This window comes from Pipistrellus kuhlii, unplaced genomic scaffold (genome assembly GCF_014108245.1).
Source record: "Pipistrellus kuhlii isolate mPipKuh1 unplaced genomic scaffold, mPipKuh1.p scaffold_m20_p_41, whole genome shotgun sequence".
Taxonomy (NCBI): Eukaryota; Metazoa; Chordata; class Mammalia; order Chiroptera; family Vespertilionidae; genus Pipistrellus; species Pipistrellus kuhlii.
In genome coordinates, this window is record NW_023425542.1 from 943452 (window position 1) to 958147 (window position 14696).

The 14696-nt window shown below is 48.0% G+C and overlaps 1 protein-coding gene across 1 annotated transcript in view; it reads left to right on the forward strand.

Annotated features, from left to right (window-relative positions):
- RIN3 (Ras and Rab interactor 3) overlaps positions 1 to 3390 on the forward strand; it is a 126435-nt gene extending 123045 nt beyond the window's left edge. Inside the window, exon 11 of the mRNA XM_036411571.2 lies at positions 3357 to 3390. The gene's annotated coding sequence lies outside the window, so the exon portion shown is untranslated. The remainder of the gene's footprint in view (positions 1 to 3356) is intronic.
- Positions 3391 to 14696: the final 11306 nt, after the last annotated feature.

Consider the following 14696-nt stretch of genomic DNA (forward strand, 5'->3'; position numbering starts at 1 on the left):
GCATTCACCTCCTCGCTGAATGCACTTGAGCCCCAAATCAGTAGCTGTGGCCTTTCATGGGCCTGTCCAGACTGTGAGCTACTGGAGTCGCCTGATGGGCACGTTTGCAGATGAGGTTGAACAAGACCTTTGGCTCCTGCCTTGTTTCAGCTCTCACACTGCAAACCAGAGTCCCCTCTGTGGTCCAGTGAGTGCCATGGAGTTCTGTTTTGTGCTTTTTGGTGGCGACATTGCTGTTTGAAATGGTCCCCAAATGGAGTGCTGAAGTGTCCCCAAATGCAAGGCTACACTGGGCCTCATGGGGAATAAAGCAGCGTCACATGGGGTTCATTTTGGTCCCAAATGTGGTGCTCTTGGCTGTGAGTATATTGCACAAGGCAACTTGACAACTTGATCAGTTGACAAAAATGTGGCCAGAGACTCACAGGAACTGTCGGGGACAGTTTCAGTATCCACTAAATGAGTGTTCTCGGTGGCTTGATAAGACATTATACCATGAATCATGAGAATTGACTCCACTATTGTTATTCCTTTTCTTGAAAAACACACACACAATAAAAAACAGTTGAGGAAAGAGGCTCAGAGAGATTAAATAACTTGTTCAAGTTCATGCTCTTAATCAGGATTCAAATCCAGGTCTTGTCTCAACCCAGAGGCAGGACCATATGAAGCCTTCCTTCCCACAGCCTGGTTTTCATATGTATCAGGGCTACAGGCTCAGGTGCCTCCAGTGTCCCGGCAGGTCCAGCAGGTGGGGAAGGAGTGTCAGCGTGAGAGCAGACCCTTGTGGAGAATCCACACCCTCTGAGGGCTGTGAGCTGGGAGGCAGGCCCGGGCTGCCAGGTCATCCTTTTGTTAATTATTTATTTTTTTAGTCCTTAGCCCAGGATAATTTTTCCATTGACTTTTAGGGAGAGTTAAAGGGAGAGAAGGAGATGGAGAGAGAGAGAGAGAGAGAGAGAGAGAGAGAGAGAGAGAGAGAGAGAGAGAGAGAGAGAGAAACATCGATGTGAGAGTGTCACATCTCTTGGATGTCTACAGCACACAACCCAACTACACTGAGGAACAAACTCACAACCCAGCTCTGTTCCCTTGACTGAGACTTGAACCCATGACCTTTCTGTACATGGGCTGGTGCTGGAACTGCTGAGCCACACCTTTTATTTATGCTTTCCTCCCACCCTCTGAGGAGCTAGATATTTGAATGTTGATGTGAAACTTAACATTTTTAAATATTGATGAACTAATTAACTTAAATTGAAAAAGACCGTGATGTGGGGCAAACAGGGCACATCTGTGTTCAAATTGAGTCCATGAGCCTATGGTCATGTGAGCTTTCTGGTATAAACCTTTCCCTGGAATCCAGTCGGGCAGTTATGACGACGACGATGATGATGCTGATGATTTCAGAGGATTTACATAACACTCCCGAATCTCATATTTTACTTGTCTCAGGAGTTGAAATTAGAAAGAGACTTGGAATTGGGGAAAGAGCTGGGCATATTTTATATAGATTTAGAGCAAAACTGTTCTGATTCCACGTATTTCAAAAGACTTTCAGCCGAAGAACCCTTTGTTCCAAGTCGACAGTCACGCCCACGCCTTCCCTGGGAAGAACTCTCTCGGGTGCTCTGTTGAAGTGGTGTCCGAGCCTGCCCGTCCTGTCCCCCCAGCCCACGGTGGGCAGCTGGGCTAGCCGCCTAGAGCCCCATGGACACAGTGTGAAAACCGCTGATTTTGTTCAATCCTCGTTTACACACGGGAAGAACGGGGGCCCAGGGAGGGTGTGGTTTTGATTAAGATGCACACGGGGGACCGAGGCCGGGAGTGCTCCTCAGCCTTTGGCCCTGTGGCTCTTCTCCCCCAGGGTCACCTTTTGGACCCAGATGGTGGAGGGGGAGCAGAAGGAGCTGCGCAGTAAGAACAAAGACATGCAGGCGTCTCTGGAGCACCTTCAGGAGGAGGTGAGGCTGTGGCAGATCCGCTACGAAGGGGCCCAGGAGGACCTGCAGAGGATGGAGGTCAACGTGAGGAAGCTCAAGAGCCAGTGCGAGGTGAGGCCTGGGCAGTGAGCTCAGGACACCGGGCTTGTGCCCTGGGCGACAGCCTTGGCTCAGCCAGGTCAGAATGGGTCCTCACTGGTGTCTGTGCTCAAAGACTGGGTGAATGCCACACACAGGCCGAGAGGAAGCTAGGGCGTTTGAAGGGGACAAACCCCATGACTGGTTAGAAACACCTTTCACCTGACCTAGGCTTTTTGCAGGGTCAGGGTGGTCCATGGTAACAACCAAATACTGTTTTATTTCTGACCCCTCAGCTTAGCACTTTGCTCCGTGCTCACCCATGTCCTCTCATTGAATCCTTGCAATGATGTTGTAAGCTGGAGTACCCATCCTGTTCCCTCTTAAGTAGTGGGTTCCAATCCATTTGTCTGAAGCCAAAAGTTGCAACTTTCCTGCTGTACCAACCCAATGCTATTCTAGAACAAGAGCAGACCAACCTCAGCCTGAAATTCATATCAGCCCCTCCCCTGTGTGTTTCTATGTCTGTGAAACAAGAAAAAAAAAAAAAATATATATATATATATATATATGTAATATTATATATTATATATATATGTAATATTATATATTATATATATATTTAAATTTTATTGATATCAGCGAGAGGAAAGTAGAGGGCGAGAGGGGTGGAAACATCCATAATGAGAGAGAATCACCAATGGGCTGCCTCCTGCAGACCCCCTACTGGGGATCAACCCCCACAACCTGGGAAGGTCCTTGACCAGCGACCTCATGGTGCCTGGGAGGACCCTCCACCAACTGAGCCACACAGTCAGGCAGCTTATTAATAAGATGTTCTACATTGTTTTTTAAGACTGTGATTAAGGCCTCAGAATCAGTTGTCTATTTTGCACTTGCGGCACATCTCAGCTCAGACCGGCGGTGTTTTCAGTGCTCGGTGGCCACAGGAGGCCGTGGTTGGCTGATGGGACGGTGCACTGGTTGTCCCCATGTCATTGGCTGGCTGGGTCATTCCCACTGGCCTAAACCATACCGCAGTGGCCTCTTTGAGCACGTGGCCTGTTTCTTCTTTTGGGAACATTTCCCAGCAGTGGAGTCACAGGGCACATGGTGTGGGAGACATTGCTGCCCTGTGTTTTAGATGCTGGTTGATGAGAAGGAGAACCTAGAAGAAGAACAAGATAACCTGAGAAACCAGATTGAGACATTGACTAACAGGAACAGAAAACTTCTAACAGAGAATGAGGACCAGGCTTGGCTCATGTGAGTGGTGTGTGCTGACCTGTCAACACAGGGGTCCTGGCTTCCAGCTCCATGCCTAGGCCTGGCCTTCTGGGCAGAGAGCCGCGGGCACACTGGTGTCCCAAGGACAAGGGACACACCATCTTTCCCGTGCATCCTCCTCTCCTTTTCCTGGAATGGTTCTCAATTTCTGCAAGTAGGGGTGGTTGGCTTTTCATAGATAATGCCCACTGCCAGAGGGTTCTTCATTGGCTTTTGGAATTCAGTTCAATTTAAAAAATATGACAGCGGTAAAGAGTGGTGCCCAGGGGAGGAACTCAGATGGTGGGCTGAGCCGTTTCTGTGTGATTTCCCTTAACAGGCTGGAGAGGGGGTCATTGATGCACCGTGGTTATCCTCCCTCGGCCGACAGGACACATTCCTGGCTTTGGCATAGGCCCTGCGAGGTGCACAGACCAGTGACCTGGGGGCCAGGAACTAGTAGGCATGATGGGATGTGAGCAGAGCTGTGTGCACAGCAGACAGATGATGAGGAGCTTCATAGAGGCCTAGAAGGAAGCATGGTGGTGGGAGTTGGGGTGCTGCTGCTGACCCGGATGGGGACAGGGCGGGCCGCTGGGGGGACGTGAAGGTGGAGCAAGGGGGTCTGGGTGCAGGGAAGGTGCAGGCAGTGGCAGGAGGGAAGGCGGCAGCAGGTGGCGCCCAGCTGTGGAAGGCGTCCATGCCCGGCTAAAGGGTCGGGATCACAGGGAAGTGAGTGTTGATGGGAAGCTGGTCTGCAGGCCCAGGAGCTGCCAGAAAGGAGGGCAGGAGGAAGAGCTTTGGTGTTGGAAGCCTTGTGGTTGGAAGTCAGGTAACCCGAGATGCTGGACTGTTCTTCCCTGTGGTCAGGAATGGCTGGCCATGTGGGACAGAGGGACATGGCCACAGTGACCACGGGGGCACTGTCCCAGCTCCCCGGGGTCACGGTGCTGCTTTCCTATTCTCTTGGATTCTTCTGCTCGTCTACAGGTGGTTGGCCACCTACCCAGGATGCTGACATGGAAAGCCACACTGTAGTTTTGGGGTAGAGATGACTGTGGCCTGAAGTTGGCTCTCCGTAATGCAGCAGGTAAAAATGACTAGCAGAGGTTGGGCAGGTGCCAGGGAGAATCATGGGGCCTGGTGCCCAGTGGTTTTGCATTAGACAGTGTCTGCAGGAGGCCAGGGAGATGGCAGGCTTGCTGAGCCTGCTCTGAGCAGAGTGTGCCCCAGTCCGGGGAGGGTGTGGTGCCTGCCCTGCGGGAGTCTGTGCGCCTAGGGGTGGAGGGCTGGTCAGAGCCCTATGGGAAAGCGCTCTGGCAGAAGGCCAAGCAGCACGGCTGTGAAGAGAAGGGCACAGACGAAGAACAGTGCCAAGGGCGCTGGGAGCAGAGAGGGTGTTCAGGGGCCTAGCAGTTTGAGAGCCATCACTTCTCATGGGGCGCTTACTTCACGGTGAACTTGCAGAAATTTCCTTGTGCTGATGGAGTCTGAGCAGCTGCCTTGATCCAGAGGACTCATTTTCCAGCGAGGAAACCAGGGTCTGAGCTGTCAAGGCCCACGGTTTCCGACCCTGAGTGTCACATGGGTCGGGGCTTGCTCTCCTGAGCTGATGTTCAGCTTGATCGGAGCTTCGGGTCTCCTCAGCTGTTAGGGTGCCTGGACCCACGTCACATGCTTCATCCTCACAGTCCGGACCCCGCGATCATACAGGCCATGAGCACCGTGATGTCCGAGTCCCAGGAAAATGCCGGTCCTTCTGGGCCGGGTCCCAGGCTGGGCCTGTGAGTCAATTTGCGTGTTTTATTTTAAAAACCAGATTGTTTTTCTTTCTCCTCTGTTTACAGAGAGAAAGTAAATTTACCAACGGTCAAAGTGGAGGAGGAGGAGGAAACAATAGTGGATTCCTTCGAGTCACAGGCTCCGGTTCACAAGAAGTGAGTTGATTTGATGGCAGTAACTTAAGCCCAGAACAGAGAGCTTGCTCTTTCACGAGTGGGAAAGCTGTGGCCGTCTAGAGCAGGGACCCGTTTGTTGGCCCGCACCTTCCCCTCTATGGCAGGACCAGAGCGAGGTCTGTGTGAATTCACTGCAAATTGTGTTCTGCCTCCTGCGCCCCACATAGGAAGATCATGTTGCTAGCGAAGAGCTCCATCCTTCTGAACCCCAAATTAACAACCACTTGCTGGGCTGGAGGGACAGTGAGGGTTGGAGTGTCCTAAACCTCTACTTCCAATAGGAAAAAGCGCTGGATGCGAGCTAGAGCGATTGTCAAATTCTTCAAACGCAAAAATAGTGATTTGAGAAAACCAGGAAAGACGACCCCCGACTGTCCTCCCGAGCCCGTGGAGGCCACGCCATCGTGCTCGACGTGGGCGGAAGAGCGAGTCACCCTCAGTGCGCCTGTGGGGAAAGGTAGGAGGCTGACTTGGCTGCAGGCGGGAAACGAAGGGAAGGACCTCAGGTCTCCTTCGTGGACAGGGCAGCACCAACCACATGGCGTGCTGGGTGTGCACACGTGTGAGGAGCCTGAAGGGCGTGTGCTCCCTCCTTAGATATGTGAACAACCAGATAGAAAATATAAGCTCGCGTCAGTGTTGGGGCAGTCTCATCCCAGAACAATTTAGTTCCTTCAGCATGAGACCCTCCCCCATCACACACAGGTGGTGGGTCCTGGAATGGCCATAGCAGATCTCCATACAGTTCCCACAGAGAGAGCTCAAGAGGGTATGATTTGGGGTTCCTTGTATCTTCCAGGCCTAGGATAAGGCACTTCAGGAGGGAGATCCCAGTGCATTTAACACGTGATGGACATGTGCAAGGTCTTCAGCAAGGCCTCGGGGACTCTGATCTTTCTGTCCCTCTGAATAGCAGGTGGGGTTCTCTTCTCCTATCTTCCTGGCCTTGAGTCCTCCCACCAGGGGGCGCTGTGCCTGGTCATTGAGGGCTGTGGATGGGAGTGAGCCAGAGGCTCTGCAGTGGATTTCTAGTTGCATGAGCTGCATGTGTTTTATCAGATCTGAGAACTGTCAGTTATATACCCAATATAGAAGCTGCACAATTATGTGCCCATAAAAATAAATGAATGGGTGGTGCCAGTGATGATTTTGGCAGAATTGCCACCTAGCCAACAGTGACTGAGAGAGATCCTTGAAGCTGCATCCTGATTTCAGAGATGTGAGGTTTGGAGGTGAAAATGTGCATCTTATAACCAATTGAACGTGACTTCCTTTTTAAATTCACTTTTAATTAAATAATATTGGGTAGATTACTTAGCTGTAAACCTGCCCAACATGCCCCCTGAGAAAGCTAAATGTTAGGAAGGACACTAGGGCTTTCTGAGGACCAGGGCCGTGCCTGAGACTCCTGTGCTCTCAGAAGCTGGTGTCACAGCACCAGACAGGCCCCAGGGCCTCTGACAAGCCGCCTTCGGAGTGTGACGTGTGCACAAGCCTCTCCGGGTGGCATTCACCACTTCAAGTCCTGGTGTGTCACTCAGGATGCAAAGGTGAAGTGTGCACACGCATGCCCCCTGTGTGGGGACTGATGCTTGCATTCCCAGTCTGTACAGCAGATGAAATGCTCTCTTGCAGGTAGATGATCATGAAGCTTACTAACATTTGTTTTATCTAGAAGGGTTCTGTTGCCTCAGGATTTCATACTGGCTCCTTAAATGTTGTGACATTTATCACCTCAACTTGTGTTACATTGACTTAATGAATATAATCAGCCTAATTGAGTTAGCAACCCTTTCAGAGAAAGAAAAGCTTGACTGATCCAAACTGTGGTTGGGCTCCATGAAGGAGCATGTCAGTGTAAATATTAGTAACGGCAGCCGTGCAGTGGTGCTTCCTGGGCTCAGCACCTTTAGGTAGTGCCCCTGCTTTATCTACTGCCTTTAGGTCTAACTGCCGGGGGAGGTAGGCACGACTCCTATCCCCTTTCCAGAGCTGGGAAAGTGAGGTTTGACAGGGTTAAGCACTGGCCCAGAGAATAAGTGGTGGAGCTGGGATCTGAATCCAGGTCAGACAGATTATGGGGCTTGAACTTTACCCCCTGTGAGCACTGCCTGCACTTCCAGCTGCTTTGGTCCCTGGTCCCTGGGCCCCTGCATTGAGTAGTCAGTCCTTATCTTGTGCTGTGAGCTTTGACCAGCAGGTGGCGCTGTGGGGAAAGAAGTAACCAAGTAACCAAAGTTCCTCTATGGACTTGAACCCTCAATCAAATCATCTGGTAAATCAGTTATGCTCATGTACGTGTGCATGACATGCTCAGAAAGTTAGACCAATTGTCTGCTCTGATAAGACTATAATTTAAAGGCCATGAAGGGCAGGTTTAGAGTAGAGGATGTGTAGGGATCTAAACAGGAATATTTTTTCAAAATATATTTTTTATTGATTTCAGAGATGAAGGCAGAGAGAGAGAGAGAGAGAGAGAGAGAGAGAGAGAGAGAGAGAGAGAGAGAAACATCAATAATGAGAAAGAACTATTGATTGGCTGCCTCCAGCACTCCTCCTACTAGGGATTGGGCCGCATTCCAGGATTGTGCCCTTGGGACCTTTTACTCCACAGGCCTATGCTCTGTCAACGGAGCGAAACCAACGAAGCAGGAATAATTCTTGAAGTTTAGAGTGTTTTGGCATCAAAAAGAGGTAGAGACTTATCTGCTTTGTCAGAGGTAGTTATTTTCATTATTTTCAAACTTATCCTCTATAAGAGGTTATGTTAGATGTATAAGAATTATTGGTGAGCCCTGGCTGGTTTTGGCTCAGTGGTTAGAGTGCTGACCTACGGTACGAAGGGGCACAGGTTTGACTCTTGGTCAAGGGCATGTACCTCGGTTGCAGATTTGATCCTGGGCCCCATTTGGGATTCATTCAAGAAGCAACCAGTCTCTCTCACATGGATGTTTCTCTCTCTCTCTCCCTCTCCCTCTCCCTTTCCCTCTCCCTCTCTTTCTATCTCTCCTTCCCTCTGTTTCTCCCTCTCTCCCGCCTCTTCCACATTCTCTCTAAAGATCAATGGAACAATATCCTCCAGTGAGGATTTAAGAAAAAATTACTAGTGAATAGTGGAGGTAGACAATTTTACTATAGAAACATACCATTAAGCGTTCCAAGCTCTTGGAACAGGAGCAGGCGTTAGTTGTGTGTGAGCCAAGGTGTCAGGGAGCCTGTCATTAAAATGGATGAGGAAGCCCAGCTGGTGTGGCTCAGTTGGCTGAGCATCATCCCATGAACCGGGAGGTCACGGTTCGATTCCTGGTCAGGGCACGTGCCTGGGTTTCAGGCTCAATTCAGGCGGCAGCCAATCCATGATAGAAACAGCATGATCTTCCTGTTTTTCTCTCCCCTTCCCTTCCTTTCTGAAATCAATAAAAACATATTTTTTAAAAAGGATGAGAGGGAAAAGCCAAGTCCTAAGTTAATAAACATCTTATTTAATAATCTAACACATTGAAACTGAAAAATGATCTAACACATCAGCTCCTAGAGCAATATAGACTTCTCCTCACGTGCCAAGGGAAGCATTGGCACAAGGGTGCCACTGAGTTAACTAAACGGAGTCGGAGCCTAAATGATTCACCGAGTCCTGGTTCGGGTTGTGCCATGGGTATTGTTTCCATCTCTCCTGGGCTGGGCAGGACTCTGATTCCCAAGTACCTTTAGCTAAGGTAGTGTCATTTGTTATTATTCAATTCATTTATTGGCTGTTTTGTGTTGTTTTCTTTTTTCCTTCTTCTCTTGGTTATCTGGGGATAACCCTTTAGCTGTTCCACCCAAAAAGAACAAAAAGAAGAAAGAAGACAAGTCACCAGCGGCTCGCCCGGCTTTGCTGAAGCGCCTTCAGTTCTGGTCATCCTTGGACACCCCACCCCCTTCCAAATAGGCTCTCCCTCTTCCGAACACTAGATATTCCGTTCCCTTTACCAGTTCCTCACCAAATACCCTCCCTCGTATATAAAACAAAAACAAAACAAACAAAAAAATCAAAAAAAAATTCTAAAAAAATGCCCCCCCCCCCCAATTCAAAAAACAACAAAAAAGCCCACCCATAAAAGACCACCGGTGACTTGTAGCGAAAAGGCAAAGAACCCGTAGTGGCCCCCTCCTCCTCCCGACACCAAAGCAGCTCCCGAGCCTTCAAACTACCAACGTGCCCTCAGGGACAACGGCCTCCTCTCCTGTCGGCCTGCGGAGCCTGGAGCGGCTGTAGGAGAGGAACGAGGTTCCCGGGCTGCTTCCATTTGTCCGTTAGTGACAACGCTGCGCCAGCCCTAAGGGTCACACACCACATGTGGGACTCCGTCTGATCCTCCAGAACTGCTGTCTTTGGAACAAATCCACTGTGGCCTGGGGACGCTCACAATGCAAACAGACTTCCCAGAGGCAGACACTATGTGAGCGGGCCCCTTAGAACACGTGTTAGCTACATCACCTCCATTAAAGCGTGCGTGTGCGTGTGCGTGTGCGGGTGAGCAGATACACACATGCACGCACTCTCTCAGGGCTGGGCCCTCGTGGTCCGGAAACTCAACTCCCTTTCCCAGAAGCCTGGTGGTCCCAGGGGAAGCCCAGACCAGCCAGACTACAAAGACGTTGAGTCCTGGGTGGACCCTGGAGTCAGGCTCACTGTTAACCCAGAGCGTGGCCAAGCCCGGCCCGGGCCCCACGTCCTGCAGGCCAGGGTGGGCTTCCAGGCAGGTGGCCTCAGGCTTTGCCTCTGTGCAGCTGGCTCCTGGGGCCACACGGGGACCTGCCTCCCCTGCTCACTTTTCTATAAACACTGGGTCTGCCCGGCCTGGGTGACGGGGCAGAGAGAAGCCCTGCCCGCCCCTCCCAGCAAGTGTCCAGAGTGTGCAGAGGGGAGCGTGTGCGAGGCAGGGGCAGCCTGATTTGGAAATGGCTGCAGCGCCCCAGTGTCCCCATGGAGATGAGACTCTGATTTATTGTTTCTGAGGGACTTCCCGGGGTAGAAACCACATTTAATATATTACATTCAGGTGTACCCCCTCATGAAATATATGTGCTTTTTAAAAATTCTATTTTTTTAATAAATGTTTATTGTTCCGATAGTTACAATTGTTTCTCTTTTTTTCCCCCCACATAAGCTCCCCTCCACCTGGTCCCCACTCCACCCTCTGCCCTTTACCCCCCCTCCCTCGCTGTCCTCATCCATAGATATATGATTTTTGTCCAGTCTCTTTCCATACCCCCAACACAGACACCCCTGTCCCCCTGAGAATTATCAATCCCCTCCCATTCTATGCCCCTGATTCTATTATATTCACCAGATTATTCTGTTCCTCAAATTTTTAATTCACTTGACTTTTAGATTCACTTGTTGATAGATATGTATTTGTTGTTCCTAATTTTTATCTTTACTTTTTTCTTCTTTTTCCTCTTTTTAAAGAACCTTTTAGCATTTCATATAATACTGGGTTGGTGATGATGTACTCCTTTAGCTTTTTCTGATCTGTGAAGCTTTTTATCTGCCCTTCAATTCTGAATAACTTTGCTGGGTAGAGTAATCTCTGTTGTAGGTTCTTGCTATTCTTCACTTTGAATATTTCTTGCCACTCCCATCTGGCCTTCATAGTTTCTGTTGAGAAATCAGCTGATAATCATATGGGTGCTCACTTGTAGGTAACTAATTGTTTTTCTCTTGCTGCTTGTAAGATTCTCTCTTTGTCTTTTGCTCTGGGCATTTTAATTATGATGTGTCTTGGTGTGGTCCTCTTTGGATTCCTTTTGTTTGGGGTTCTGTACACTTCCTGGACTTGTAAGTCTATTTCTTTTACCAGGTGGGGGAAGTTTTCGGTCATTATTTCTTCAAATAGGTTTTCAGTGTCGCGCGCGCACGCGCGCTCTCTCTCTCTCTCTCTCTCTCTCTCTCTCTCTCTCTCTCTCTCTCTCTTCTGGCACGCCCATAATTCTGATGTTGGTACACTTGAAATTGTCCCAGAGGCTTCTTACACTATCTTCAACTTGCTGCATTCTCTTCTCTTCTTGCTTCTCCGGAAGAGTGTCCTTTGTCTCTTTGTATTCCAAATCTTTGACTTGCCGAAACCGGTTTGGCTCAATGGATAGAGCGTCGGCTTGGGGACTGAAAGTTCCCGGGTTCAATTCCGGTCAAGGGCATGTACCTTGGTTGTGGGCATATCCTCAGTAGGGGCTGAGCAAGAGGCAGCTGATCAATGATTCTCTCTCATCAATGTTTCTAACTCTCTCTCTCTCTCTCCCTTCCTCTCTGTACAAAACCAAATATTTGACTTGATTCTTGTGTTCTTCTAGTCTGCTGTTGGGTCTCTGTATAATATTTTTTATTTCAGTCAGTGTATATTTAACTTCTAGTTGGTTTAATTTCTTTTTCATTTTCTCAAGGGTCTCGTTAAATTTATCAGCCTTTTCTAGGAAATTCTTGAAAAACCTTATAACCGTGGTTTTGAACTCTATATCCAGTCTTTTGTTCTCCATTTCTTTTGTTTGAGATCTCCTTCCTTTTCTCAGCATTTTCTCTGCTTATGCAAAAGCAGCTGTGTGGAGCCGGGGTGGGGTTGTAGAATGTGCAGGGTGCGGCCTCAGGGTGGGGAGGGGCCTAAGGGTGGGGTGGGGTCTCAGGACATCACTAGGCTGGGGTGTGGCAAACAGCGATGACTGCCATCATTCATCTCTGCCTTTCAGTGTTTCCAAGTCCACGCGCTCCAGCGCAGTAAACAATGATTGCTGCGCACACCTCTGCAAAAAAGTCACCCTCACTTTCAGACCCGATGGCCGACAGACCAGCTCCTCCCCTTAGGTGTCTGGGTCCCCCGAGTGACCCCAGAAACTGGATTTCAAAGTGATCGGGAGCTTGTTTCCCTTCGGGTTGAAAAAAAGCCCCACGCCCAGTCTTTTTAGCTTTTCAGTGCTTGTGCTCCTTTCTCTTTCAGCCAACTTTCCCGTGGTTCTGGGTGATAGACATTTTGTCTTTTAGTTGTAGTTTTGAAATTGTTGTGCGATGCGGCAGATTAGTTGCTCACCTACGCCACCATCTTGTTTTTTTCCTCGAAATATATGTGCTTTGAGGTGTCCCCAAAATGTATACACTACAGGGTGTCCCCCCAACTGTAAGCACACTTTAACGCTGATAACTCATTTTTCACTCCATTTCAGGGTTAGCGGATTTGACGTAATGGGTGAAGCCAGGTAAGCTTTGAGCAGAGGAAATGTATCCTCTGGACTATCTTTTGGGGACACATAAAGGATGAGGTGTCTGGGCCACACTCCAGGCGTGGCAGCAGTTGTGGACAGAGGAGGCGCCCAAACAGAAGCAGCAGATCTCGGTGTTTGCGGTTCCATTGCTTCCTCAGCAGCAGCGCCAGGACTGAGGTGAACGATGGAGGCGCAAACAACAAGAATCGTCCCTTCGGTTTGGGGTGTACATCTCTCTCTCCACAGCTGCCCTGGACTCCTCAGTCGTTGTTGGTCGTGTACCGTACCTTTATCTTTTATGGATCCCCATAGAAAGCCGAGTGGGGAAATTTTCTTCGCTCAAAGCCTAGACCTTCTTCAGCCATTTCTTCAAATCAGTGAGACTTGAAAAGAGGTGGAAATTCAGTGAGTTGTCAGCTGTTAAAGTGGGTGCACATTTTTTTTTTTGGAACACTGCATTCTGTTCCATTGGGAGTCATTCCCTTCCACCAGAGTCACACCTGAGTGTATGTTTGTGGCCCCAGGGGGGGGAGGGGAGGAGGGACGGTGTGTGGGGGGGGTGAGAACACCCTATATTTATGTTCAAAAGGAAGTCATTTTCTTCCTTCGGAATTTGATATTATTTCTCATCTGAACTCTCAAAAAAGTATTTGATTCAATGGAAAATTAGATTCTATATCAGAGCATGTCCTTCTAGGGCACATGTGTCAAACACAAGGCCCTCGGGCCAAATCCGTCCCGCCAGGCCTTGCAATGTGGCCCGCACCACGCTGTCATCACTGCACTCCGCTGCGTTTCCATCACAATGACAGTTTATGACTGTTCAGTAAACCATTCCACCCACGATTTAGGCTGGATTTTAGATTTTGGCCCCTTCTCTGATTGAGTTCGACACCCCTATTCTAGGGTATCTAATATCTAAAAATTCTACTGGAATTTTTCTTACATCTCTGTAAACTTTGGGTAACCACAATGCAAATGATTCTTGCCCAAAGACATTCAAATTAATTCTATCAAGTGGAGGATTGACTGACTTCTTTCACTGTAGAAATAAGCCAGTTTTGCCTTCATTTGCACACTCATTTCACTATTTTCTGACCTACAAGTTTCCTCATGAATGAGTTAAATATAATCTTTAACTCACTTGCTCATCCTTATATTTGTGTGGAGTGATGGACTTTACTCTTTTTTTAAAAAAATAAATTATATTTTAACGTTACAAAGGTATAAACAACTAATTGTACATCAAAATAGTAAAAAAAAAAAAAATTTCGTTTTTTTAATCTTCAGAGAGAGAGAAAGGGAGAGGGAGAGAGAGAAACATAGATATGAGAGTGAAAACACTGATCCGTTGCCTCCCATACCAGCCCACAAGGGACTGAACCCACAACCTAAACATGTGCCCTGCCCAGAAACTGAACCTGCAATCTTTTGATGTATGGGAAGACACTCTGACCAACTGAACCACCCAAATAGGGCAAAATTCATTTTTACATCTATTAATGGTAAAAAAAAAAAAATTAGAAATCTGGCAAAGTAAGATTGGCCAATGGTTAATCGTTTTTTCCAAATTTTTATTTTCCCTGCTTATTTAACACTTGAATTTCCATTTTGGAAACCTGGTATCATTGCAGTTTATAATCTTTTCCCCAAGTGACTTTTATAGCTACATATTAATTAAGTTAAAATTTGTTCTGATTTATGTTGCAAGAAATTGAAGTGTAGATACTGAACCTCAGACATATACAAAATATAACACAAGACATCTTATTACCTATCAAAGGCCATCAACAGCTAATATTCTGTTCATCTGTTAATTCTCTTTCCCCTTAAAACAAACAAAACATTAAAGATGAAATTTTCCCTTTGTGCTGTTCCATTCTCCCCACACCACAAGGTAACCAATATAGGAAGCTAGCATATCTTTCCAATCAATATATTTTATACTTTTAGAAAACATATCCACTTTATAAACACTCCCCTACTATCGGACATTTAGTCTATTTTGATTTTTTAAAAATCATTTTAAATGATGTTCCAATAAACATCCTAATACTCCTCCTCTTGTATATAAACATGTGTTTCTCTGGGCTACTTTCTGTAAGTAGAAACACTGAGTCTTGCCGAAACCGGTTTGGCTCAGTGGATAGAGCGTCGGCCTGCAGACTGAAGGGTCCCAGGTTCGATTCCGGTCAAGGGCATGTACCTTGGTTTC